At 40.1% G+C, this 6,308-nt stretch overlaps 1 pseudogene; it reads left to right on the forward strand.

The window, feature by feature from the left end:
* The first annotated feature begins 3,256 nt into the window (after nt 1-3,256).
* On the forward strand, nt 3,257-6,291 carry LOC139824864 (putative RNA-binding protein EEED8.10; annotated as a pseudogene).
* Nucleotides 6,292-6,308: the final 17 nt, after the last annotated feature.

Raw genomic sequence — 6,308 nt, forward strand, 5'->3', positions numbered from 1 at the left:
ATATGCCACTCATTATGTTCAACAAAGCTACGGCTAGGAGCGCCGTTGTAAATACTGTAAAATTATTAAAAGTGTTGTACCCAAGTTCCGTTTAGTTCCTGTCAGTATTATATATATATAGTTTTCATACAATAAGTACATATGACAACGTGTTTTTTATATAACTTTCTTAGTGCTTTATATAATATATTCTTCAAGCGTTACATTATTTTTAACTCGATCAGCTTGTCGTTTTATTAATATTGGTTAGGATGAAAGTATTTAGTACGTCGCTGATTCGTTTTACTGGCAAAGGTATTGGTACAAATTCATTACAACATAAAACTATGCAGTTTTATGGGGAATATACTACTACTACTTAGATAGGCGTAAAATACTGTTTACAGCTTCCTAATCTATTAGAGTAGTAGGTTAGGAAGCTGTAAACAGTATAAACAAATATTTTGCTGTATAAATATTTAAGAAATATTGAAAACTGTTGAATAAACTTAAACATTTATTTCATACCCTATGAATATTATAGGCTACGTACTTAATATTTTGCAAAATTGTATTTCGGATAATTTAGACTTACTCGTAGCACACACGGTACTATTGAAATACAAAGTAATAAAAATATTCTTTTACATGTTTTCATCCTCAGAAAGGTCGTTACTCGATTCTGTAACATTATTTAATAATCACGATACGATTGTTCGACTACTTTATTTTCTCTTTTTATCTCTTTTGGGCGGCCATACCGCTTACAAGCGACCCATTTTTTTGTCAGTCAATTATCCTAATAGTCATATAGATGATATCTAAGAAGTATGGCGCAAAATGACTGACATACCGAAATGACTTGAAAAACAAATTTATTTTGCACAAGTGGGGGTGGCTGTACCATCCAAAGCGACCTACTTTTTTGGGTCAGTCCCCGGAGCTTTGATCATTGAATAACATAATAAATCACCGCAAAAAGTTTCACAAGTACCGAAATTATCACGAAAAAATGGAGCTAGCACCGTTTCTCTAAATTATTCTATCGATTTCAAGATTTTACCATTTCACCACTGTTTGTACAAAGTATCGCGACTATCGACTTTGAAAGACTTTACGACGTATGAAATCGCGAACGACAAATATCATGCAAAGTATAAAATTACTTGCCGTTTACGTGGTTGTGTAGCTTCTCTTCCTTAATTTTTTTTTCAAATTTCCTTGACGTCTCTCTCTCTCTCTCTCTCTCTCTGGATCTCCTTGACGTTTTATCCGTGTGTGTATGGTACCGCGCGGCAGGGCGAAGGCACACCCCGTTCGCGTTGAACGGTGGACCGCGCACTCGCACTCGGCACGATCCAGTTATTAATCTTACGTTCTGCACACACGAAAAAACACTGTTAATTAACATCCACAGATTTCGAATCACTCACCGTTATACAACTCGCGTAAAACCGTATGTGTGAAACTCGACGGAGAGAAACAGATACGCATAAGTGAATCTTGATCGCTGTGACGTAGTATACACTCTGTGTACCGGTCGACGGAGAGATCACTGTAATCCACGTACCGTTCAAACGTATAGACAAGGTCGCGAACGAACATGAAGATGGCGCCCTCGCGATGCGTTTCCGAACGCGACACACGTGCAGCGCCCTAGTAGTGACATACCCTAGGGGGACCCTAGGGACAGAGAGAGAGAGAGAGAGAGAGAGAGAGAGAGAGAGAGACAGACAGACAGACACGGCGTACGCAGCGTCAATCGCTATTTACGAATATAGTTTAAACTTGTTCGAAGCGAACCGAACACGCCTGTCGCGGTCGTTGAAAACGGTTACAGCTCGTAAAATTAAAAAATAATTTCGCAGTCTCGCAAACGTTGGCAAATTTGATACACGTGCGAAAAGAAAACGCAATACGATCGTTTAAACTTAAAAACAGAAGCGATAACCGAACGCGCCTGCGTTGATCTATATCTCCGTGTCTATTGGACAATGGCTGCTCAACCCTCATAGAAATTTAATACCGTAAGTGATTCATTGGCTAGTGATTAATCATTTAAAAGCACTATTAAAAGCACTATTAACAGTGCTTTTAAGTGATTAATTACTAGCCAAAAAATCACTTACGGTATTTAATTTCTATAAGGGAAGCTTGTCAAATCTAGTGGAAAACGGCTTAAGCTCGTGAAATTTAAACACGCTTTCGCAGTCTCGTCAAATTTAATCGAATTAGATAAAGTTAGAAAAGTCTGTCAAAAGAAATATCAACGTAGACGAACAAAACGTTACGTTTCAAAGTCAGACGTTAAATTTTGGACAAAAACGCACGCGTATAATTTCTATCGTACACATTGCGCGTATACATTCGTCAAGCGACGAACCGTTTTTATACCAAACGCACAAGTCTGTCGAAAGAAATTTCAATTTCGACAAAGTACTCGCCAATTTTTTAAAAACAGTCGCACGTTTTACATCGCGCGGACAAAAGTGTGCGCGCACACTTTTATTACATCGCGTACAGATCGCGCACGTAGTTGCGCGAGGCAACTTGATTTATTTCAACTCAATTTACAAGTACGTGTCGAAAGAACGTTCGCGTACGACAACATTTATAAATTTTTCAAGACCAACGTTATAACGTTGCGATAAATTTGCTCGTATTTTTACTCGAAACAAATCATATATTCGGTGTTTTTCCACGGTAACTTTATTATTATTATTATTTGTATTCATTCGACAAATTTGCATAAGAATTTATCAGTCTTCCGCCGAGACTCCATAGACGCGGAAAAACACGCCATGCGGCAGAGTGTGCGCGTTGACCAATCACATTTTCAATTCGCCGCAGGCGATTCGCGGCAGCCTTACAATTGGTCCACGCACCACTCTGTCGCACGCGGCGTTTCCCCTCGTTTACGGGGATATCTAAAGGCCAATTGCGCGCACACAAACGTGCATAGCTCGTAGCTTTAGCGTAACGTAAGATCGCTAAACCAATGAGCATCCGGCATAAAGTCGCCATATTGATTCGACATAACATGCTCATCGGTCGAGCGGTCTTACACGCCTACGCTTATGCAGCCTATGCCACGCGTTTGTTGTGCGACTGCCTTAAGGAGGGTGGGGGACCCACGAGGATTGAATTTTCCATTTTGCGCGTAACACGTGACCATGTTCGGAATCTCGTGCGACTCGGTGCGAAGAAGAATTCATAGAAGCGAATAAAATCATCCAAGTAAAGAAACAAGGCTTTTGGCGAGATAGAAATATCAACAATGGACGATAATTCGGAATTGGATTGTGCCGAAAGCGTAATAGTATCGGACGGTAAGCTGCCTGATTACGTTTGCATCAATATATTCATATTCGTTTTGCATCTTGAACGAAAACTTGACGGCTGAATCACGTCTGTCTTCTACTACTGTGTCTCATCTCTGTCCTTTCGCTCAGATTGCCTACGTTCGGAAATGATTGACGGCGTACCGATACGAAAATTATTCGTCAGCAATTTGGCTCAGGAGGTTTGTATCTTGTCTTTGTTTCTCTCAATTTTTATGCCACAAATCTCATATATATAATTCCATTACATTTGTCCGGCGACTATCCGGCGTCCATCTGTTTGTTTGTCTGACAAACATTATTTATTCCAGACAAATAAGAACCATTTACGCACGTGCTTTTCAACGTACGGAAACGTCCACGCTTGCCGTTTGGTTTACAGAAATCGGGGGATAAATAACTGTGCGTTCGTCACGTTTACCAAAGCGGCAGATGCAGCGACGTAAGTTTCAATTAAGGAGGCTACGGCTATATACGCTACTCGAATTACTGACCAACGAGATATGGTTGTTTGTAAGTTCAATTGTTTGTCGCAGAGCGATGCGAGACGGGAGTAGGAACCGCATAACGTTGCACGACAGATATTTAACGGTGAGGCCCGCATATTCTTGGTATCAACCTGACAGTACGGAGCAGACATTATTGTACACGATGGGAAATGGGGACTCGACCGAAACTGGCGAAACAAAGCTCAGCACGGAACAATACGTTCACAAGTATCATCTGCCGAATGACACCGAAAATGTATCAATCCATATGCTGAATGACCATTGCTTGAAACATATCTTCCTGTTTTTGCCAATTGTAGATAGAGTGCGCATAGAGATAGGCGAGTATATAGATCTTATTCAAACGCATGGTGCGTCGAACATTTTATACATATCGCGACCTTGTACATTATCCCCCTACTACACTACAAAAAATAAGTGTGTTCGACGTGCGTTTAACGTGTGTGGAAATAAAACATAATGCACTTTATCACGTGTACTGAGCGATTGCTGTGTTGATGCTACACACTTATTCGTTCTGCAACGCACGTAAGCGTGTAGTTTCAACATGTTAGAAGGTGTACACACTTTATATCAGCAACACGTTAATTCGAACACACATAAAGTGTGTTGAATCAATACGAGAAATACTATTTTACACATATTCTACGATGCAACACACGTTGATAATAACACACGAGCGAAAATAACACGGAAAAAAGCAACACAGTTTAAGCGTGTTAAGGAGGTTGGTTGCCGTCTGGTATCAGATCATCCGATAGATGGCATCCGATAAGATCCGTTTCTCAAATTTAAAATAATGACGAACGATGATATAAGAATGATGACGGAACTGCACATTGCACAACTTGTATATAAGTTGTTTCGTGGCATACACTTTTATAATAAAGCGTGGCACACTTTTGGATTAATGTGACGTTAATGTAACTTTATTTTAGTAAATAATATCTTTATTTTTGAAGACTGCACACTACAAACACAAGTGTGTTACTTTTACACATTTTAAGTGCATTATTCATTGTAGACTTCTTACACGTTTTATCGTGTGTAAATTAAAAACACACCTGAAGTGAATTTAATTTACACACGATAAAGTGTGTAAAAAGTGTCTACAATGAATAACGCACTTAAAATGTGTAAAAATGACACATTTGTTTTTGTAGTGTATATTAATTTACAGTTTGCAAGCGCTGGAGACTACCAAGACGTTGGATCTCTCGCCATCTACGTGGGGTATCGCGTACACCCATACCATCCCTACGGTTGTACTTCGCAAAATATTGCTTAAATGTGGCAAATTCTTAACGCGAATAAACCTAAATGACCCGAATAATTCTTTGACCGAAGACACGTTGACCGTTATCGGGCAACTTTGTCCTAATCTAACGAATATCGACGTTACCGCGCTTACAGTTTCCGCGTCAGATATACGTGCATTGGGAAAACGTTGTAGAAACATAACCGAGTTTCATTTAGGATCAGTTACGTCCAAATGCGACAGCGAGTTAAAGCGTCTGTTTGCGCTAAATGAAAACTTTGAATATCTCGCGATAACGGGAAATTACATTTCGGGCAAATGCTTATCGCGCTTGCCAGCGCAAACTATGCGTACAATTATATTGGACCGTTGCTACTGTCTTGGGGACACTCACCTTTCAACGGTAAATATAGATTGTTGTTCACTTTTCACTTTTAACTTTTCGATCGGTGATACATCCGATATTGTCACGTCTGTTACAGGCACTGAAGAAGCTCGAAAATTTGAAACATCTAGCGAAAAGGAAATGTCACCGTATAGCTGAAGGCACGTTTCAAGTTGTCGGTCAGCATTGCAAAAGTCTGACAACATTGGAGCTCAACGGATACTTTCCTTTCGCACAAACGACGGATATGTCGCATGTAATTCACCTTGTCGATCTGCAAGTTTTAAAAATCACGCACAATCCTAAGGTATCGGACCATTTCCTCATCGATTTAGTACAACATTGTCAGCAGCTTACCAACGTAGACATTTCGGGTAAATTACAATTGTGTGTGTGTGTGTGTGTGTATATATATGCATATTTGCCACTTTTTTATCCTATTTTAAAATTATTCTTTTATATCCAACAGGTTGCTACTACGTGACCGATGTCGGATTAACGGCTATCGCTACGTTGGTAAGACTCGAAAAATTAGTCGTCAGTTATACGCGTCTACTTACCGACGATGGCTTGGAAAACGTGCGTGGCTTAAAAGAATTTCAGTGCCGAAGATGTCTATTTAGCGATCGGGCCATGACAACGCTCATCCGATCCTCGCCTGAATTACAATTGTTGGATCTCTCCGGATGTAGGAATATTACGGACTCCACTCTTGAGGTTGCCAAAGACGTTTGTAGCGGTCGAACCAACAACGTGACGTTGAAGATGATCTGTGGAGGAACGGGAATTCTCGCCAAGAAAGAAATAGGTCGAGAGAAAGTGCTTACGCTGTTGAA

This window comes from Temnothorax longispinosus, unplaced genomic scaffold (assembly GCF_030848805.1).
Source record: "Temnothorax longispinosus isolate EJ_2023e unplaced genomic scaffold, Tlon_JGU_v1 HiC_scaffold_616, whole genome shotgun sequence".
Classification (NCBI taxonomy): Eukaryota; Metazoa; Arthropoda; class Insecta; order Hymenoptera; family Formicidae; genus Temnothorax; species Temnothorax longispinosus.